Below are 13,514 nucleotides of genomic sequence, written 5' to 3'. Positions count from 1 at the left end.
CAAATCTTTTATTGGGGGCACTGTAAGTTAATTGGCAATGTTTACGTCATATTATTATTATATATATATGTATATTGGCATTGAATATATATTATATGTAATAACAATATGACGTATATCTTTGTATTTTACATTTAAGAAAATCTTAAAGAATGCACAAAAATCTGTGAACGGTTTTTAGTAAGTATAAGTACTATAGTACACACAGGGTGGACCCGAATAACCCGGGCAATTTTAATACGTATGGAATCCTCGTACTGTTAGTCTTGTCCCACCTTACCTTATTCATTGATCATATTATAAAATTAAAATATTATATAAACATAAAACTATTTTTGGAATTATTACATATTATAATACCTGTACCTAAGGTTACATAAAACAAAATGAATCAAATTTGCAATGTTCTTTTTTGTAAATTAGACAGCTGACAGCGTATGCCATATAAAGTTTGAACATCTGGGAGACCGAGCTTTGCTCGGAAAACATATACCTACCTAAAAACTAAAAATGCGCGTTTTCCCAGAGATAACACCTAGCTAGATCGATTTTTCACCCCAGAAAACCCTCATAGTTCCTCATAGTTGTTATAAATTAGCTTTTCTAATACAAGAATAATTAAATATATCCTATTCTTACTATATTATAAATGCGAAAGTATCTCTGTCTGTCTGTCTGTTATCTTGTCACGCTTAAACCGCTGAACCAATATCATCTTGATGATATTTGGCATGGAGATAGTTTACCCCACCTTACCTCATATGTGGTCAAACAATTTTTTGTGTTATGAATTTATGAAGGCAGCATATTCGATTTCTTCAGATTAACTTACACAATAACTTCTTCTCACTGTGCCCCTATTTATTTCTTAGTATCATTTCCTATACGGTCATATACCAGATCATACACCTTGTACCTATCTACATGCAGATACATAATGACACTTTTTAATGAATAGTTTTGTATGTAAGGCGGACAAGTTTACGCAACTACTCAAAGTATTGTTTTGAAATATGTACATTTTACTAAGAAAGAGAGATTAGTTGCCATTAAAATAAAGGAAACGATTAGTCAAATACGTAGTTTTTAGTGTATCATACTTTCGTAGATTTGTCGTCCGAAACTAAAATTAAAGAAGGTAAATATGTTCGATGCCGCTTCAGTATGGTTGCAGTATATTATTGTAGATTAAAATATACATAAATAATAGTTTTAACTACCAAAATAAGTTAAGAAAACAATTCCTGGGCCATGTTCTAATTTCCGTGCTAGTAAAATCTAATTCCCATGGACACACTAATTCCCGTGCCCTGACCAAAATTTTAAATTGAAATAACTTTTATAGTTTTATGAATATTTTTACCCAATAAGAAAATTAAAGTTTATTATATTTTTTATCAAATTATCAGCATAATTTTTTTTGGGTAATGTTGGTATTTCAAAATTCCATGGGAATTAGACAAAAATGCTCGTTTGGTGAAATTGACCCATTTATAATGTACTCGTATTCACAAATGAATACGAGTCATTTCGATACAGTTTAGTCAACTATAATGAAATTGACCAATCACAGCTCGCCGCGATCAAGAGGACGAAACAAAACCATAGCTCAAAATAATTATTTAATGTAGGTTGTATAGTTGAAACAATTGCTTCATAAGTCAGAACCGCACATGTGACACCCTTAATATAGCAACATCCATAGACTACGAAAACCACTTAGCGTTGCTTGTTAGTCTCCATAGGCTACGGTGGCCGAAATCGAGAAAACAACTGTCTAAAAATTGAATTTAGCGCGGAGCAAGTACCAGGGCCTCATGAGTTACGAGAAGGTGTCGTTGACCAGCCCGCCGGGGCGCGTACCAGTATGAAGGTATCGCGGCTACTCGCGTATTTTAGCTTTTGGTTTGGTTTGTTTGTATGATTCTACTAGTTTAAAGTATTATTTTTGTTGATGCGTAGAAAAAGTCTTGTATACAATAGTGATATAATCAAGCTTTTCAATCTCGTACCTTACTTAGACAACTCAGCAAGCTTCGTTGTCTAAACACGGTACTCGACTGAAAAGCTCTCTATTATATCACGATTGTATAAAATACTATATCGGCTTATTTTATGTTTTTTTTTGTCTGTTACCTTGCGTGATTATTTCTCACTTCATGGTCTCATCGGAAGATCAGCGCTGGAAGTCACCAGCAACATGCTGAGATGGGGCCATTTCGTGACACTTTATTTTTCACTATGTTTTTTCTATGTACCTATGCAAATTGTCTGTGTGTTTACGAATAAAAAACTATTCTATTCTATTCTAAAACAAACCCGAGGTGAAAATAATTGTCCTTGAGGAGTCTACGACTACAATTCGATCCAAAGATGTTATTTAGATGTGTAAAACTAAAAAAAAATATGCTTAGAATTTTACAGCTAATGTAGATGGCGCTACACGGACTCTTAGATTATACAGTGACTCTAATTGTCAATACTTGATGTTTGGCAATTCAGTTAACGGTTACGACAAAACATATGGCACAATATAGCGCCATCTAGCTCAGCTGGTTAACTCTATACACGATGATTTTTAATCGGTGATCAGGAACCAATTTTTCTAATTCAGTCAGCGATGGCGATCACATTTAACTATGAAACCAACCGCGAAATCGCGAAAAAAAATAAACTCTCTCATAGAAAATATCAACATCGGACCAGCCCAAATGTATGAAACAGGCCAATTTTTTTTTGTGATTTCGAGGTTGGTCCCATAGTTAAATGTGATCGCCATCGATGGCTGAATTAGAAAAATCGGTTCCAGAAGCACTACCACCAGTTTTAACATTGACATATTCACTCACGTTTAAGTAACTTACTTTCTATGCATCTCGCTCGTACTCGCATATTAGTGCAAGCGAGATGTATAGAAAGTAATTTACGTAGACGCGAGTTAATCTGTCAATGTTTTGACATTGGACACTGGTGGTAGCCGTACTGATCACCGATTACATTTCTTGGTGTATAGTCCGACAGTATTTTTAAATCTCTTCTGTATTCAAAAACTATTTCATATTTAATGTCGAAAGGTAATTCAATTATCATTTATTTAAGGACCAACTGAGATCATTTTTGTTGGTACTTACGACTATGACTTATAGTAGACCGGCCAACGAAAGAAAAGTCTTCTAGAAATCGATTTTCGCTCATGTCGCGTCGGATATGGGTGAATATGGTATCGATGCATTCAGTGTAATGCCCTGACCCCAAAAATATATGAGATGACAAGCGCTAAAGTGGTGGGGGTAGTTGCTGTGACGTCATAAAGTCGGCAGTACAAACATTTTTTTATTTTCGTTTAAACATACCATGTGAAGTACCAAATGAAAGGGCGTTGTGAGTAGATCACAAATATATTACATATACATACTGTAACATTTTCAATACTTGGTCTAACAAATTATTAGAAAACGTTCAAAAATTTCACACTCCACAGTTGACTTCGAACTGATATAAATTGAAAATGGCTGGATGGATTAGTCCAAAATTCATACCAAGTGACTGTGGATATCCTTTAGATATTGTTAAAAAATACCGTAAAATGGGGTGAGTAGGGTCGAAACTGAAATTCAAACCTCGATAACATTTTATTTTTACATATGAAAACTGAATGGTGTATATAATAAGTGTTCCGGACGTTTGTATTTTAGTTTTTTGACCGAAGCGTAGCGAAGGTCTACGTTTTGACTCGGGAATTTTGCTTTGATTCTCGTGAAATTTTGTAACCGAATTCATTCATTCGATAAATTTGTTTTTGTTTTGTAAACGAACCATCATGGCGTATTTTGCAAACGTTCGCTTTTTTTGTTTGCACAGAAGGTCTGGGTTCGATCCCCAGTAATTATATGCTGGGATATAACTTTTTGTATTTTTTTTACACTTTTCGTATTTTTTTTTTTTATTTACTATATTTTCATCGTGCCCAATAAGATATGCTCGCGAGGTCTACAGCTCACAGAGCCACTAGTTTTATTTTGGGTAGTTCCATTTCATAACTTTGACGATAAAGAGGAAAACCCACCTCACCCCGTAGTGCCTCGTATTTGGGGTGAGAGTGGTTTTCATACAAAGGTGATTTTGGAAGATTATTGGATTGATTTTTTTTATTATGCGTTTTACTATAGCTCCATTTAAAATTGGAATACATTATTTTTGTAGCAGTAGCCTGAAACCTACTCACCCCGTTTACGGTAATTAACTAGATATATAAGGTGCAACTTTATTAGTTGCAGATATTTTAACAGATGATACTTTACTTTAAAACAATTAACTTTAAATAGAAATTGAGATTTTTTTTTCGTTTTAATTTACCGAACAAAAAATTAAATTTCATTATGTTTCGGCGGGAAAACTGCAAAAGGTTATAGGATGAAGTGGCTAGACAGTTAGGTGAGGTAAAAGAGGTACTAGAATCTGTTCAATAAGTTTACATTTAATAATCACATTAACAGGGTGTTTTATGTAGAAAATTTGTTTCCTGTTTTCTCCAAAAAAACACCGTAAAAGCTATAATGTCTCATACTTAAATATACTCCAGGAACCGAGTACTATCAGCTGTATAAATATCTGCAACTAATAAAGTAGCACCTTATATACTTACTAAGTAGATATAATTTGTACTGGCTTTGTTCACATATGTGGTTGCGATAGTGCGTAACCTTAGTACAAGTAGTACCTGTTAGTTTAGTATTATGTCACTACCTGTGAAAATGAAAAATGTTTTTTTTTTTTTTTTTTTTTTATTAGCCTATAGGAGTGTCCCACTGCTGGGCAAAGGTCTCCCCTCTTACCCGCCATTTGGTCCTATCCGATGCACACTCCCACCACTCTTTACAAAATGTGTGAAAATGAAAAATGAAAATGAAAAATGAAAATGAAAAATGAAAATGAAAAATGAAAATGAAAAATGAAAATGAAAAATGAAAATGAAAAATGAAAATGAAAAATGAAAATGAAAAATGAAAATGAAAATGAAAAATGAAAAATGAAAATGAAAAATGAAAATGAAAAATGATTTATTTAGGTATCAAAAAATGCAGCTTATTACATAGTAGAGGGTTATTACATTTTTAAAAGTGTTAGACAGCCTAGGAATAGTGTCCTGAGCCCTAAACTAGGTAAACCTGTCTTATAGGGATCAGGGATTAAACCACCGCTAGTTCTAGCAGTGGTGGTGGTGGCTACTCAAAGTGAAGGAGAGATTATCGTCGACTGTTCAAATACGAATCCTCAAATACTTCGGGCACGTTACACGAAACCAAAACTCCATGGAACGTCTCGTTGTCCAGGGACGAGTGGAAGGCAAGCGGTCACGAGGTCGGTCACCTACGCGCTGGACAGACCTGATCAAATCTGCGACACAAACCACCATAGTCCAATGTTCCCGTAACGCTGAAGACCGTGGCAAGTGGAGGCGCATTGCGAGGGCTGCGTTATCCACGATAGATACGTCTCATCATACAACCACGACCTGCACTCTGTCAAGAGTGAACGACTGAGGAGGAGGAGTTCTAGCAGTGCAGCAAAGGTTGGTTGGGGAGTATACACAAGTTAAAAAAAATTATACCGAAGGTCTGATCGCTTACATATAGAACTAAACATATACAATGCAACATTTATGGCAACAATTTTTATAGTTTAACACGGATGATAGAAATATGACATTGCCCTTAGACCAGTATCAACTATATATATACTCATCTGTTTATACATTTATATTTACTATTAGACTATTGCTATTATTTATTACCTACTGCTAAGATAATTGGGTCAAACAGATCACTGTGTTATGTCTTTCCTGTAGACATACACAAGAGTTAAGGGCTATAAAGGTTAATTTTCTTATTTAACCCTTATCCACATGAAAAGGTCCTCCTTTTATTTAGAGAACTATGATAAAATCATTGCTTACATGCCCACAAGCTGTTAACTATTGCCCACAGGAGAGAAAAATGTACTGTTCGCGATAACACACTAGTATGTCTACAGGAAAGACATAACACAGTGATCTGTTTGACCCAATTACGTAAAAGTGTGTTCTGTGACTGTGAGTTCCTATAATTGGCTTCTTGTATCTATTACAATTTCTATATTATTGTCATAGCTGTTGGATCTCCAAATGAATAAAAAAAAAAACATAGCCACAACCGAATACAGAACCTCCTCCTTCTATGAAATGGAAGTCGGTTAAAAAATAAAATATCAACAAATAAATAATAAATAAGAAAAAGTTGAAAAGTTGAAAAAAAGTATAATTTTCTGTTACATTAAACTGCAACTATTAAATCAAACAAAAAAAAACTCGACTGGTGACATATATTTTTCTAGTAGTCTTTTCACTAGCTTTCATTTGGTACACATTTTGCTGCAGTAAAAAAAAACAAACCTCCCCCCATCCATTTTTCATTTGCGGGCGTTTTTTTTTTCAAAATTTATATAAGTATTAGCCTGTGTTTGTTGACACAATTGTTTTTGACAAGTTTTCACAGACAATAAAATATGAGATTGATGCATCAAGGCGGTTTGTTAACAAGGGCCTACCGATAAACGCGAAAATCGAAATTTAGTTATATTCTGCCTCTTTATCGCTCGAATATGCAAGAGTGATAGAGAGATTAGATAACAAAATTTCTATTTTCTTGTTTCGCGGTAGGCCATGTGATTGACGTGACGTGTGATGTGTCAATTAGGTTTGTTTACTGTATGTGCCACAAAGGTGCCACCTACGCAGAGCTTTGCCTGATAATCCCTAATATCTCAATAAAAACTTACCTGATATTAATTTTCCACTTTACTGAAAGAACCAACTGCATTCACGGGCGACAAGAAACTGAGTAGATCTTTTTTCTCGTGTGGGGTTTCAATTTCATCTTTGACCCACAGTTTTTTTAGTGATATTCACAATTTTATATGCAATTTTGGTGCAAATACCTAATAGTTAATAAGCAAAAAACTGTGTGTTTGTAGAAGATATAGGCATAAACAAAATCTCCCCTTTGGCCTTCACCCTCTGACGTCACGGGGTTAGATGCTACGGTGAAACATACTTACGACACAAACGTAGAGGCTTTTGACAAAGTCCGATCCGATATCGGAAAGAAGTAAATTATAAGCGCACCAACACTGGCGAAAACTTGTTGCAAATTGTTGTAGGTATAACATGTTAACCATAAATATAACTTTTGTTACAATTTGGGATCATTATCTTCCTCGCGTTGTCCCGGCCTTTTGCCACGGCTCATGTGAGCGTGGGGTCCGCTTGACAACTAATCCCAGGAATTGACGTAGACACTAGTTTTTACGAAAACGACTGCCATCTGACCTTCCAATCCAGACGGCAAACTAGGCCTTATTGGGATTAGTCCGGTTTCCTCACGATGTTTTCCTTTACCGAAAAGCGACTGGTAAATAGTAAATATCAAATGATATTTCGTACATAAGTTCCGAAAAACTCACTGGTACGAGCCGGGGTTTGAATCCACGGCCTCCGGATTGCAAGTTGCGCGCTCTTACCTTTAGGCCACCAGCGTTTGCTACAATTTGTGATAAAGCTATAAAACAACTGTTATACATACGTTACAATTTATATTTGATAGTACACACATCAACACTCCTGGCTATACATCAGTGGACCTTATTACAAAAGTCATAAGGTCTACTGATGTACAGTTAACAGTGTGGGCGACTGTACAAGAAGTAATGCATTATTACCGAGAGCATTTAAAACATCCAACAAGTTGTAACAAATGTTATAAAAGTTTCAGTGAATGTTTTCGTGTTTTAAAACATTATATAACACTTTATATTGTTTATACCACTAATATGGGAGCACCATAAAAATACATAAGTGTACATATTAAACAAAATATACATTGTATCATCATCATGTTGTTTTCCGTGCATGGCACGGGTGAAGTGACCTCTTCACAAGCGCTGTATCGCCTGGGACACAGTTTAAGGAACGCAGACTTGCCCAGCATCCACGTCCCTCACTCGACGCCTCCAGCTTGATCCTCAGGAACGAACAGGTCGATACGTGGGGAGCTGAATTTGTTGCAATAACTGCCGCTTTTCAAGTTGGACTCTACTTGCGTCCTATTACGGTATTCCAGATCCGTCGCGTCTTCCGCCAGCATTGCCGTACCGAAGCCTGCCTTCTCCGCCGCTGCTGCCTGTACCTTATTTTTTTTGATGACCCAGGGGGAATCCTTTATGGATCCCACTGGCCCAGGAGAAGCTCAGTGGCGGAAGGAGAAGCGTCGGCTTCACCTGTAACCATAGGCAAGGGGCCTGTTGGTCCGCGGGAGGTATTTAATTTCCCTCCAACCCTGCAGGTGTACAGAACATCCTACAGCACCCCCTATCCGCCACCTGGGGACGCGTTCCCTAGGGGTGAGGCTCCTCCGAGAACCACAGTAACAGGTACAGTGTACTACTTATTACTTTATATTATTCAGTCGTGATTTTTTTTCACATTAGGTACTTAACAATAACACTGTTTACTTGGTAGCTAAATTAATTAAAAAAATATATATAAACAAATTTACGTGAGGTTTTTAAAAATTATATAGAATCAGATACAATTTCTTCTTCGAAATCTACATGAGTACACATAGCAGTAAATGACATTATAAATTTGGTTTGTGATATTGATAGGAGTATTAGAAGTTAATAATCATTAATTTCTCAACCTTCTCTGGGAGTAAACAGTTTAATTTATCACTATAAAGCCATTTATGTATACTATTACATTATGACTGTATCTCTATCTGTTTCTATATAATTTTATACAAACCTCACAATTTTATTTTGTTGAAATATTGTTTTTATTTGGTTGACCTTCTTTTTACAAGCTTTTATTTAGTTTCACCTGACCGTTGTCTGTCTGTCGGTCTGTAATCAAATCTTGCAAGTTAAATTTGATCCACTTCCCGGTTTCCGATTGAGCTGAAATTTTGCATGCATGTATTAAATCGGATGACAATGCAATATTATGGTACCATCGAGCTGATCTGATGATGGAGACAGGAGGTGGCCATAGGAACTCTGTGATGAAACAACGCAACCTAATTGTGTTAGGGGTTTTTAGAATTGTCTCGATGAGTATTAGTTGTCTGTCGTAAGAAAAGTACAGTCATCGATAAAAGCTTGTACCAAAAATGAAATTTTCGCCAAAAACTTATTCTTCTATTACCCAACTATCGACATCGATAAAAAAATGTTTCTAACTCTAGCAAGATTGCGATAGTCTTTTGTTTTGCCGTGAAAATTCCGGGCTATCCTGATTAACAATAAACTATCATATTTTTTCTACACTCTGTTTTTTTATTTCGACACAATATTACGAAGTAGCAAAGAGAATTTGAAATAGGCAGTTACTGTCATGGTAAATTATGTAGCTATAGTACATTTACTGCCATCTTTCGACAGAAGATTAAAACTGTTAGAACGCCATTTGACTTTGACCATTTGATTGCGTTATTATTAATATTTAATAAGTTAACACATATCAGTGAAAGCATAAGGATCAAAGTCAAATGGCGTTCTAACAATTTTATCTTCTCTCGAAAGATGGCACCCATACAACCATTTCCAGTCGCCGTTACGACGCGGTGTTGACACATCTTGTGTCGACACCGTCTGTTTCGGTCACAATTCCAGTCGCAGAGTCGTCGCCGTGTCGACACAGTTACCAGAAATGGGGAAGGGTCGACACATGACACAAAGTGACATAAAGTGTGGTCGCCGTGTGCACACATTGTTTCGGGTTTGCGACTACTTTATGCCAAAATCATTCGTTCATTCGTTCATTTTGTTCCTGTCAAATCTTCAACTGTCTGTTCAACTCTTTTGTGGTGCGCGTGCCGCGACCGCTGCAGGGAACCATCGAGTGCGTCGACTTCTGGCCGAAAGGTGTCGTGTTTCGGAGGTTCCGGGGCAAACTGCCGAATCCGACACAAGAGCAGCCGATGCAACGGAGCCACGCCGTTTTGTCGACTAAATAGTGTTTAGTTTTAAGTTAATAAAATACATATGTATGTTAGTCTGTAAGGTATTTGTAATATGGGCCTTGTTGCCTGAATTAAATTTCTAAAAAAAAAAAAATGGAAACTGTCAGATGGAAAAATACTTAAATAAAAATAAGTGACATTAATACGCCATCTCTAAAACGGATTACAAGACGTAATTATATATTGTTTGCATTTATATTACAATATCACTTAAATTATTATGGGGAATTAAACTGCTCGAGTGATTTGATAAACTAAGTGTAATATAATCAACGCGCCACCACATTGTTTTAGTTTAGCCGGAAATGAAATTGTTTACTTCTCAGTGCCTGTGTTCATAACTATATTATTTGAAGCATTTTTAGTACTTCGATGCGTATACTATACTTAAATAACAGAAATAACGCTTTACATACTACGAAACTTGTTAATTATGATGTATAAATATGGTTTAAGGCTGAGAAATATTGCAGTCACAAAGTAGTTGCAATGTTTCGACTTTGTGTCGACTCTGTGTTGACACATGACACGCGCTGTCAAAAGTAATAACAAAGTTACTGGTATGTTACTGGATTTGCAAAATGGCTCCTTGTGTTGATTTGTTTTCAGATATTCTCAAAGTGTAAAAATGCCGTGGTCAGAGATGGGCATTAATCGATTAACTGTTTATTCGACTAATTAATGGAATAAAAAAAGTTAATTCTCAAATTTTAATCGCGATTAGTTTAGTCGACCTAACATAGATTGAAATTGAATTAATCTGAATATTAATCGAATAAATTATCGATTAAATCTCGATTGAAAGTTGACAGGGGGCCATTTTTGTACGTAAAAATAATAGAAATGTCTTGCATGCAGATGGTAGCAAAACACTTTGTCATAAAAGTCGAGATGGGTGTCGATATATAGGTTTTAGGGAGTGCCGATTTCGAAAATAATGACCATTTTGGAATCCGAAATGGCGGCCATGCACTGTGTCATAAAAGTCGTCATGGATGTCGTTTTATACGTTTTAGGGGGCCCCAATTTTGAAAATGATGACCATTTTGGAATCCAAAATGGCGGCCATGCACTATGCCATAAAAGTCGTCATGGGTGTCGTTTTATAGGTTTTAGGGGGCGCAGATTTCGAAAATGATGACCATTTTGGATTCCAAGATGGCGGCCATGCACTATGTCATAAAAGTCGTCATGGATATCGTTTTATAGGTTTTAGGGGGCGCAGATTTCGAAAATGATGACTATTTTGGATTCCACTTTTATAAAAAAATACGTAGCCGCCATCTTGGATTATAAAATGATCATCGTTTTCGAATTCTGCACTCCCTAAAACCTATAAATCGACATCCGTGACGACGCAAGTTATCTTTATTTTCAGATCTAACAAATTGCTACAGAATACAAAGGACAAAAAAGAAGCGAGGAGGTAATGAAACAAGCAAAAATACAGATGATTCCTCGACGCAATTGGGTGATTCTTAAATTGTGTCCAGATTTTTTTTGTCATAAAAGTTTTTATTTTTCACATATTACTCTCACAAGTTCCGTGACATTTCGACCTTGTAATTTTTTAAGTAAATGTTTTTGTTTATCTATGAGGATCTCACTAGAATAGTATAATCAAGGTATGTTTATATTTGATGAATGAAATAGTAACGCAAAAAAAAATATATTTGTGTCTTATATTCCTGCCGAAGACTTTTATTTTACCTTTTCCTTCTACACAAGTTTGGCCAAGTAATAAGAATTTGAAAATTTGAAAAGAAGGGCTCTCAATTTTATTTTGACTTCTACAACAGTAAAGCTACGAGGCCATGTTTGGTATCGTTTTCGTGTAAATTCGCAGTACCAAATTTAGTTAAGGTATCACATTGACACCATTCCGAAGTAAAAACATATAAACTTATTAAAATACTTTCTTTTAAACTCCTCTTCACGCTTAAACTGCTGAACAGTTTTAATTTAAATTTGGTACACATATATTTTGAGTCCCGAGACAGGATATAATAAGTTATCTCAAAAATCATCCTTTAAAGGTGTGAAATGAGGTGTAGGGGGGAATTCAGAATTGACTTCCTGAAGTTAATACTGTTTAAGTTTAGGTTTGAAGTCATGTTTTTTCATCATTTTTAACTAAATCAAAGATGTAGACCATCCCAAATTTCATATAAATCGGTTCAGCGGTTATTGATTTCCCGTACAAATTTCCACGCCACTTTTCACACCTTCAAAAGATGATTTTGGTTATAAGATCTATCCTATGTCCTGTTCCGGGACGCAAACTATTTCTATACCAAATTTCAACGAAATCGGTTCAGCGGTTAAGCGTCAAGAAGAGTTTCAAAAAAACCGGCCAAGTGCGAGTCGGACTCGCGTATTAAGGGTTCCGTACATTAAGTCCAACTCGCGTTTGACTGCACATTTCTAATAGGTTTTCCTGTCATCTATACGTAAAGAACTATTTTGTGTATTCAGACGGACATACATACAGACGCACGAGTGATCCTATGAGGGTTCCGTTTTTTCCTTTTGAGGTACGGAACCCTAAAATTGTGGTACGGAACCCTTTGTGGAATGGTGTCAATGTGATATCTTAAATGGATTCAGCACCCCAGATTTATACGAAAACGATACCAAACACGGCCTAGCACCTTCACTGATATAGATATATCAAGATAAAATTGAGAGCCCTAAATAAACTTTCAAGAGCGGATATCTCAAAAACTATTCAACATATCGAAAAAATTGATAGAATAAACTTGTAACAAATTAAATTAACTTTCATTTTGTATAAGTGGCCATGTCGCTGAGATGCATAGTTTCCGAGATATAATCGAAAAACGGGAAAATGGGACCTTCAAAGCCCCCTCTCTCCCCCCCGCTCAAGGGCTACGGCCGGGGACTTTTGATATGTTCACCTCCTAACTTGTCAAACCGAGTTACGGAGTCAAAAATTGTGTTCCGAGCATTTCCCTCTACAACTTTTGGAGCATTCGTTGCCTGACCTAAGTAGCTTATTGAATTTCTTTAAAAACTTTTCCGTAAAAGGTTGAAGGGTGTTGGGTGTTTATATGGTTTCGGTCGATTATTATCATTTGCATTGCCCATGATGACTTACTAGAATTACGAGCACACGAGACACTAATAGTAGTTTGACAAACCTTGGTTTTCAAGAGGTATTTTATATTGACATTTGCTGTCACAAATTTGCTGTCAGATTTAGTCGCAAACCGCACGCAAAGTGCACACAAATGTGTCGACACCTTGTTACGGAAAAGTGTAGACACGGCGACGACACTTTGTTTCGAAACAATTCTAGACACATTGTGTGGACTCTGTTACGACACATCTGACATTTAGTTACCACTTTGTGATTCTGCGACTGGAATGGTTATATGGGCAGTAAATGTACCTACAGTGGCCACATAATTTACTTTGACAACCCGCCTCTATACACTT

Source organism: Cydia splendana, chromosome 27 (assembly GCF_910591565.1).
Source record: "Cydia splendana chromosome 27, ilCydSple1.2, whole genome shotgun sequence".
NCBI lineage: Eukaryota > Metazoa > Arthropoda > Insecta > Lepidoptera > Tortricidae > Cydia > Cydia splendana.
The sequence above is the reverse complement of the archived record's forward strand: the minus strand, read 5'-3'. Positions refer to the sequence as shown.